Consider the following 6860-nt stretch of genomic DNA (forward strand, 5'->3'; position numbering starts at 1 on the left):
AGGGGAGACTCTAAAAGCTCCACGCTGCTTTTCAGGCCTGTCCACCCCCATCCCAGGGCCTGGAGCTGAACAAGCTGAAGACTGAGTGTGACTGCATTTACCCAGCCAGTAAATTCCATATATTCCTAAAAAATTAACCCAGAAACCTTCACAGATCCTCATATTAATGCTAACTTATTTCTGCCCCCCACCCCAAATGGCCCAGAACCCTACTTGTGTAGATATCCTTGCTTCTGTCACCAACATGAGCAAGCTGGCTTTCTTGGTGTGTCACTTTCCACAAAACAACTCAAGGCTTTAATCACAGAGAAAACAAAGTTGTGATAGGTGTGTTTGCTGGTTTTATTGAGTTGAACCTCACAGAAATGGGTTAGAAAGATCTTAAGTACTAGTACTCTCCCACTTAGTGAATATTCCTTTTCTGTCCTAGAGGCCTTACCCTGAGAAACTTCTTTTATTTTTAAAGCTGTACATATTTTAAATTTATTTATTTACTTTTGGCTGTGTTGGGTCTTCGTTGCTGTCGCGGGCTTTCTCTAGTTGCGGTGAGCGGGGGCTACTCTTCATTGCGGTGCGTGGGCTTCTCATTGCGGTGGCTTCTCTTGTGAGCACAGGCTCTAGGCACACAGGCTTCAGTAGTTGTGGCACGTGGGCTCCAGGTGCGCAGGCTTCAGTAGTTGTGGCGCACGGGCTTAGTTGCTCTGAGGCATGTGGGATCTTCCTGGACCAGGGATCGAACCCCTGGCCCCTGCACTGGCAGGCGGATTCTTAACCACTGCGCCACCAGGGAAGTCCCGCCTGAGAAACTTCTAATGCAACTGAGTTGCTTTCCCAAACTCTAGAAAGCCAAGGGCTGCTCGGTGGCCCCATGATCTTTTACCTCTACTCAAGCTTGGAGGAGGCTTCAAACAAAAATTTCTGAGCCTTAAAACCAAATTGTTCTGACTCAAAACCAAACCCAGTCCACAAGTTCAGCTCTCCTGTGGCAATGACCCTTGTTCTGCAACGGAAGTGGGGGCGGAGGTGGAGGAATCTCAGTTTAGCTCACCCAGACAGGGTGGCTGCCCTGATACCAGGTGGGTTTTGATCGAAAGAGTCCTGTTTTGAGTTCCTCTCTCTCTTCAAAGCTCATCGGGCTTTTTTGTTGCCATAGACTAGGAGTTTGAGACCTCGTTTCTAGCAATCAAGACTAGGAGTTTGAGACCTCGTTTCTAGCAATCACTCTGCTAAAAGTCGCTTGAACTCGTGTCAGGTAACCGCTCTGGGTCTTAGTTTGTGCTTTTTTACGGTAAGGGATTTAGACCAGCCCAGTGATTTTCAAACTCTTTCCCCTAGTTGCAAGACTCTGTACAAAGGAAATCTGTCTGGATGCCCAATATGGAAAAGAGGTAGAACTGCTTGACTTGAAAGTGGACTGTCTCCCCCATTATGTGGCCATACTGAATGTGGTTTTAAAATTGTTTTAATTTTTTTCCCCAAAGATGGATAATATGTTAATAGGACAATGGGAGAAAGACAAGAAAGAGGTAATGATGTGGGAGGGAGGGAGTTAACAGATCATTGGCTATGCTTCCATATAAAAAATGGATATAAAAGGGTTTTTTTTTATAATTTTATTTTTGGACATTAGATTTTTTTCATTCAATAGACAGCCTCAAGCATACAGATTTTTCCTTTATTGAATTAGTGACTTATGATAAATTTCCAGGCATGGACACAAATGGTAATGACTATGGATAAATGTTAATATTTCACAAGGGGCTATTTACCACAAACATATGAGTACAGTGGTTTCCCACAACTTGCTGCCAATGAACAATAGCATTTTATAAATTTATTTATTTATTTTTGGCTGCATTGGGTCTTCATTACTGCACGCGGGCTTTCTCTAGTTGCAGAGAGCGGGAGCTACTCTTTGTTGCGGTGCATGGGCTCTAAGTGTGGGCTTCAGTAGTTGTGGCACATGGGCTCAGTAGTTGTGGCTCGTGGGCTCCAGAGTGCAGGCTCAGTAGTTATGGCGCACGGGCCTAGTTGCTCTGTGGCATGTGGGATCTTCCTGGACCAGGGCTTGAACCCGTGTCCCCTGCATTGGCAGGCGGATTCTTAACCACTGTGCCACCAGGGAAGTCCCGATAAAAGGCATTATAGAAGATATTAGTACATGGTTTCTCTGAAATGTCTTACAAATTATGACATGAAATTATATTGTTGTACGTATGCCAACTCAAAAGAATAACATTATAGTACCTTAAGTGGACACTGTCTTGGCTGTATGACCGTAGTAAGTCAGGATGGTCACCCAGGGACCTGGCTTTTCCTGCTCATCTAAATGATAACAGCTTTCATTACTACAACACTTCATTTTATGCTATCTTATTTCTGTGATAGGCCCTGTGAGCTTGGTTGGGTCAAGGGTCACCCAGAAAAAAACCAGCTTCCACTTTCTTTAATTATGCAAACTAGAGCTAGGTGACTGAGATCTTGCCTTTGGTCTGCAAGACATAGGGAGTTTTGCAAGCCCTAGGGGAGTGCAGAATTTCCTGAAGATGTTGCAAGGTGGCTGGCTTTCTTCTGAAGTCATGCAGTATTTTCCTTTGCTTTAGTTATGACTGCACGGGTGCTGAGAAGCAAACTGAAAACTAGCACCTTGGAGCGGGCTTTTCTCCACAGGCCCCCCAGAGGCGAGGCCAGCTCATTTAGAGGGAAGGGCTTGGTGCCACTGCTTCCAGCTAAAGTACTGTGATCCAATTCCACCTCCTGGTTCCTTCATTGGTAATCAGTTTTCTGAAACACAAGTATTTTTGCTGAAGGTAGGAGACACAAAGCTTGAAAATTTAGAGAAGAGCGCTAGATGGCTGAGATGTTACAAAAGTTCCTATTTTGCTAGTTTAATTTGGAAAAGGACACACGAATTCCCAAAGAAAACGAGCTTTATTGCAGAAGAACAAATTTCATCAGGTATTTCATCAGCAATCACACTGGGCATCCCTATACAGTCATTGCCCCGTATCTCTTAGCTCCAGGTTGTGCTGCAGTGAGAGGAGAACCTGGACATCAGAGGACCCGGGAGCCAGTCCCAACCTCACTCAGGCTTTTCTAGGCACATTTCAGATGAAAGTCATCCCTGCTCCCTACCCCACCCTCAGCCCAGCAGAGGTGGCCTTCCAGATATCCTTCTTCTTTTTCTGCCAGGGCTTATAATGTAAAGCTATTAAACATTTTCAAACTTCACAATGGTATCACCTTGAGTCCAGGTAAATCTTTAAAGAATTGACCCTATTCCCTAATGAGCAGGAAGATTACCTGGCTTTTGGACATGACCATAAGCAGAAGATGCTAAATAATACCTTAAAGAGACTCCACTAAATATACTAAGCCTGATGGGGATTTTAAGTGTTTGAGAATCTGAAGGGAATGGAATTATTCAAAGGACAAGATTTAAAAAAAGGTCACCATTCTCTGAATATAACAGCATATGAGTTCCTGAATATTTAAATAGAAAGTGAAACTGAATCATACTGTTTACTTTTCAGAGTAAAAGCTATTGAGAATTCAAATCTTCTTCCCTGAAAGAGCAACAGGGTTTTTGTAAAATATTTCTTCCCATTCTTTGAAATTTGGAGTTTATATTAAAACCTGGGGGTTATGCTTTATTGAAGGCAACACTTTACTTCAATAATGAAGAATGCCACGTGGTCAGGGAGTGGTGTCCTGGAGAGAAGACAGTGTAGGCTCTGAGGTAGCAGAGCACATGACTGAACCACAGATTGGGTCAGACACCAGAGGCCTAGGGAAGCAGCTGCTTAATCTTGTATAGGTTGAGAGCTTAGTAAATGGCAATATCAGTGTTTAGAGGGATCTCACGATACCTTTGAGAGTTAGCTTAGGTGAGCTGGAGCTCAGTGTATATCAAGGGCGTAGAGAGTTTTTATAGGAAAAGTTAGGGAAAGAGTGGATACATAAGGGGAAAAAAAGGATCTTTCTCAAGAAAATTAATTTTGTAGGTTTTTCATTTGTAGGGTGGTTTGGTCACTTTCCCTCCTATGTGCTTGAAAATACATTACTGCCCCAATAAATTTCTAGACCATTTAGCCTGCTCCAAACCCCAGTTAACCCCCTCTTCTTAATCAGAGTTTTCTCCAAATTCGGATATCTGTGTCTTGAAAAGAACACACCCTGGGTCTTACCTGCCTCTGAGACTTTCTTCTTGAAGCTGCCCCTGCCTGGGCCATTCCTCCCCCTTCCTATCTCTCTGACTTCTATCTCCACTTCATAGCTCCCCATCCATCCTTCCATGCCTTCCCTAATGTCCCCTCCTATCTCTGACCACCACAGCATACCCTGTGCTTTTTAGGTGGTATGAGCATATAATTTAATGTCTAAATTAGAATACTTTTGGAAGTAAAAGGGGGTACTTGTAATTAATAATGATGCAGAGCTTACAGTTATATACTAGGGACAGTCTCAGGCAAACCAGGATGGATGCTCCGTTTCAGGGCATTTACTGTAGTCTTGCCTCTCCCATAGGCAGGCTGAAGATTCTGAGGGCAATGACTGTCTCATCTTTGCATCCCTTCTCATGTCCAGTTAGTAGTGTGTGTGTATATATATATATATATATATATATATATATATATATATATTTAATTTATTTATTTTTGGCTGCGTTGGGTCTTCGTTGCTGCATGCGGGCTTTCTCTAGTTGTGGTGAATGGGCGTTACTCTTTGTTGTGGTGCGTGGGCTTCTCATTATGGTGGCTTCTCGTTGCGGAGCACGGGCTCTAGGTGCATGGGCTTCAGTAGTTGTGGCATGCGGGCTCAGTAGTTGTGGCTTGTGGGCTCTAGAGTGCAGGCTCAGTAGTTGTGGCGCATGGGCTTAGTTGCTCCTCGGCATGGGGGTCTTCCTGGTCCAGGGCTTGAACCCTTGTCCCCTGCATTAGCAGGCGGATTCTTAACCACTGTGCCACCAGGGAAGCCCAGTTAGTATACTTTTTAAAGAATAAACTTTTTATTTTGAAATAATTTTAGATTTACAGAAAGTGGCAAAGGTAGTACAGAGTTCCGTATATCCCTCACCCAATTTCCCCCCATCGGTTACATTTTGCATTTCCATGATACATTTGTTAAAACTAAGAAACTGCATTGGTTTATTACTGTTAATTAAACTTCAGACTTTATTTGGATTTCACCAGTTTTTCCATTAATGTCCTCTTTCTGTTCTGGTCCAGACCAGGATACCATACTGCATTTGGTTTACATGTCTCCCCTAGTCTGTGACAATTTTTCAGCCTTCCCTTTTCATGACAGTCTTGAGGGGTACTGGCAAAGTTTCCTGCAGAAATGTCCCCCAAACTTGATTTGTCTGTTTTCTCATGGTTAGACTGACGTTATGGGTTTGGGGGAAATACACCACAGAGGTGAAGTGCACTTTTCATCATACGTATCAGGCGACACACATTACGCACATGACATCACTGGGGATGTGAACCTTCATCACTTGGGGAATGTGTTTTTCCTTTCCCTATTCTGTTCACTGGGAACAAGTCACTAAGTTTAATCTCCTCTCAAAGGGTGGAAGAACCTCTAACTCTACCTTCTGGAAGGGATAGTATCTACATATATTTTTATTCATTTATTTATTTCAAAACTGATTATTTTCTGGCAACCTTATCTCTGTTTTCTGTTTAACAGCCTGTGGAAGAACAGCTTAAGACCACCCAGTGGTTTTTCCCACCCATTCAGTGTCCTGAGCAGTGGGAGCTGCAGGCCAGCCTTCAGTGGCAGGCTGAGCACTCCAGTGTTCTGCAGATAGGCACAAAGGGCACTTGCTTGCCTTCAGGCCAGCCTGTAACCTCAGGTTGAGCAGCAGTAAAGTCAGAAGCTGAAGCAGTTCATTCGCTTGGAAATCCTCCACAGTCACAGCCTTTTTAGCATACCCTGCTCTTCCTTTTCAGTCCTTTCAGGATCTCTGTATAAGTAGAATCACACATGATCTCTCATGGGTGTTCATAGAAGCCTGCATAGAACTTCCTAGACCAGCCTCCACCACATCAGACCCACTGAGTGAGCTTCCTTGTCACTGCAGGAGATGACAGTGTCCACATAGCAAAAAGGGAGACTCTTGATGGTAGACAGGTTAACATAGAGGCTGTTTGTCAGCCCTGGGGTGATATCCACCAGAAGAACGAGGCTTCTGGAAGGCTGTCTGGATCTGATTAGGGAAGATTCCAGGAGTGAAGCACCAAGCAACAGGAGTCGTTCCAGTGGCAGCAGCCAACTTCAGCAGAGGCTGCTGGCCAGTGTCCCTGGAGAATGACACTGACATCAACCAGGTTTTTCATGGCAACAATGGCATGAACTGCCAGTGGAAGCTTCTCCTGAGTCCTCTTTAGATTTATGATATAGATGCCATCAGTTTTCCTTTGGTAGATGAAATGTTCCACTTGGAACTCAAGGTTGGTCCCACCTAAGTGGGTTCCCGCTGCAAGTAATTTGAGGACATCCTCCTTTTTCATTTGCAGGACATCAAGAACTGTGGACGTCATGAAAATTCCCCTTTGTTACAGGAACGGAGGACAATGCCATATGGATCTCTTTCTGGGTAGTGCAGAAGGGCTCTACATATATCACTTGGAGTGCTTCTGTAAGGAAGGTGTGTCTCTTCTACCTCATTTATTTTTCAATCACTTATATCAGTATGTGTATTTATTTTATACTTTGGGTCATAATTCCGTACTATATTGTTATTTATTTTATTGCTGAAATTGTCACAGCCTTGGCCAGTGGGTGCTTTCAGGTTGGTTCCTGTGTCCCTTTGACATAGTTCATTTTGGTTTTTGAGCACTTGCTTAAACTTATGG

At 43.8% G+C, this 6860-nt stretch overlaps 1 pseudogene; it reads right to left on the reverse strand.

Moving 5' to 3' along the window:
* Positions 1 to 5707: 5707 nt before the first annotated feature.
* LOC132515502 (small ribosomal subunit protein uS2B-like) lies at positions 5708 to 6545 on the reverse strand (annotated as a pseudogene).
* Positions 6546 to 6860: the final 315 nt, after the last annotated feature.

Source organism: Lagenorhynchus albirostris, chromosome 2, assembly GCF_949774975.1.
Source record: "Lagenorhynchus albirostris chromosome 2, mLagAlb1.1, whole genome shotgun sequence".
In the NCBI taxonomy this organism is placed as follows: Eukaryota; Metazoa; Chordata; class Mammalia; order Artiodactyla; family Delphinidae; genus Lagenorhynchus; species Lagenorhynchus albirostris.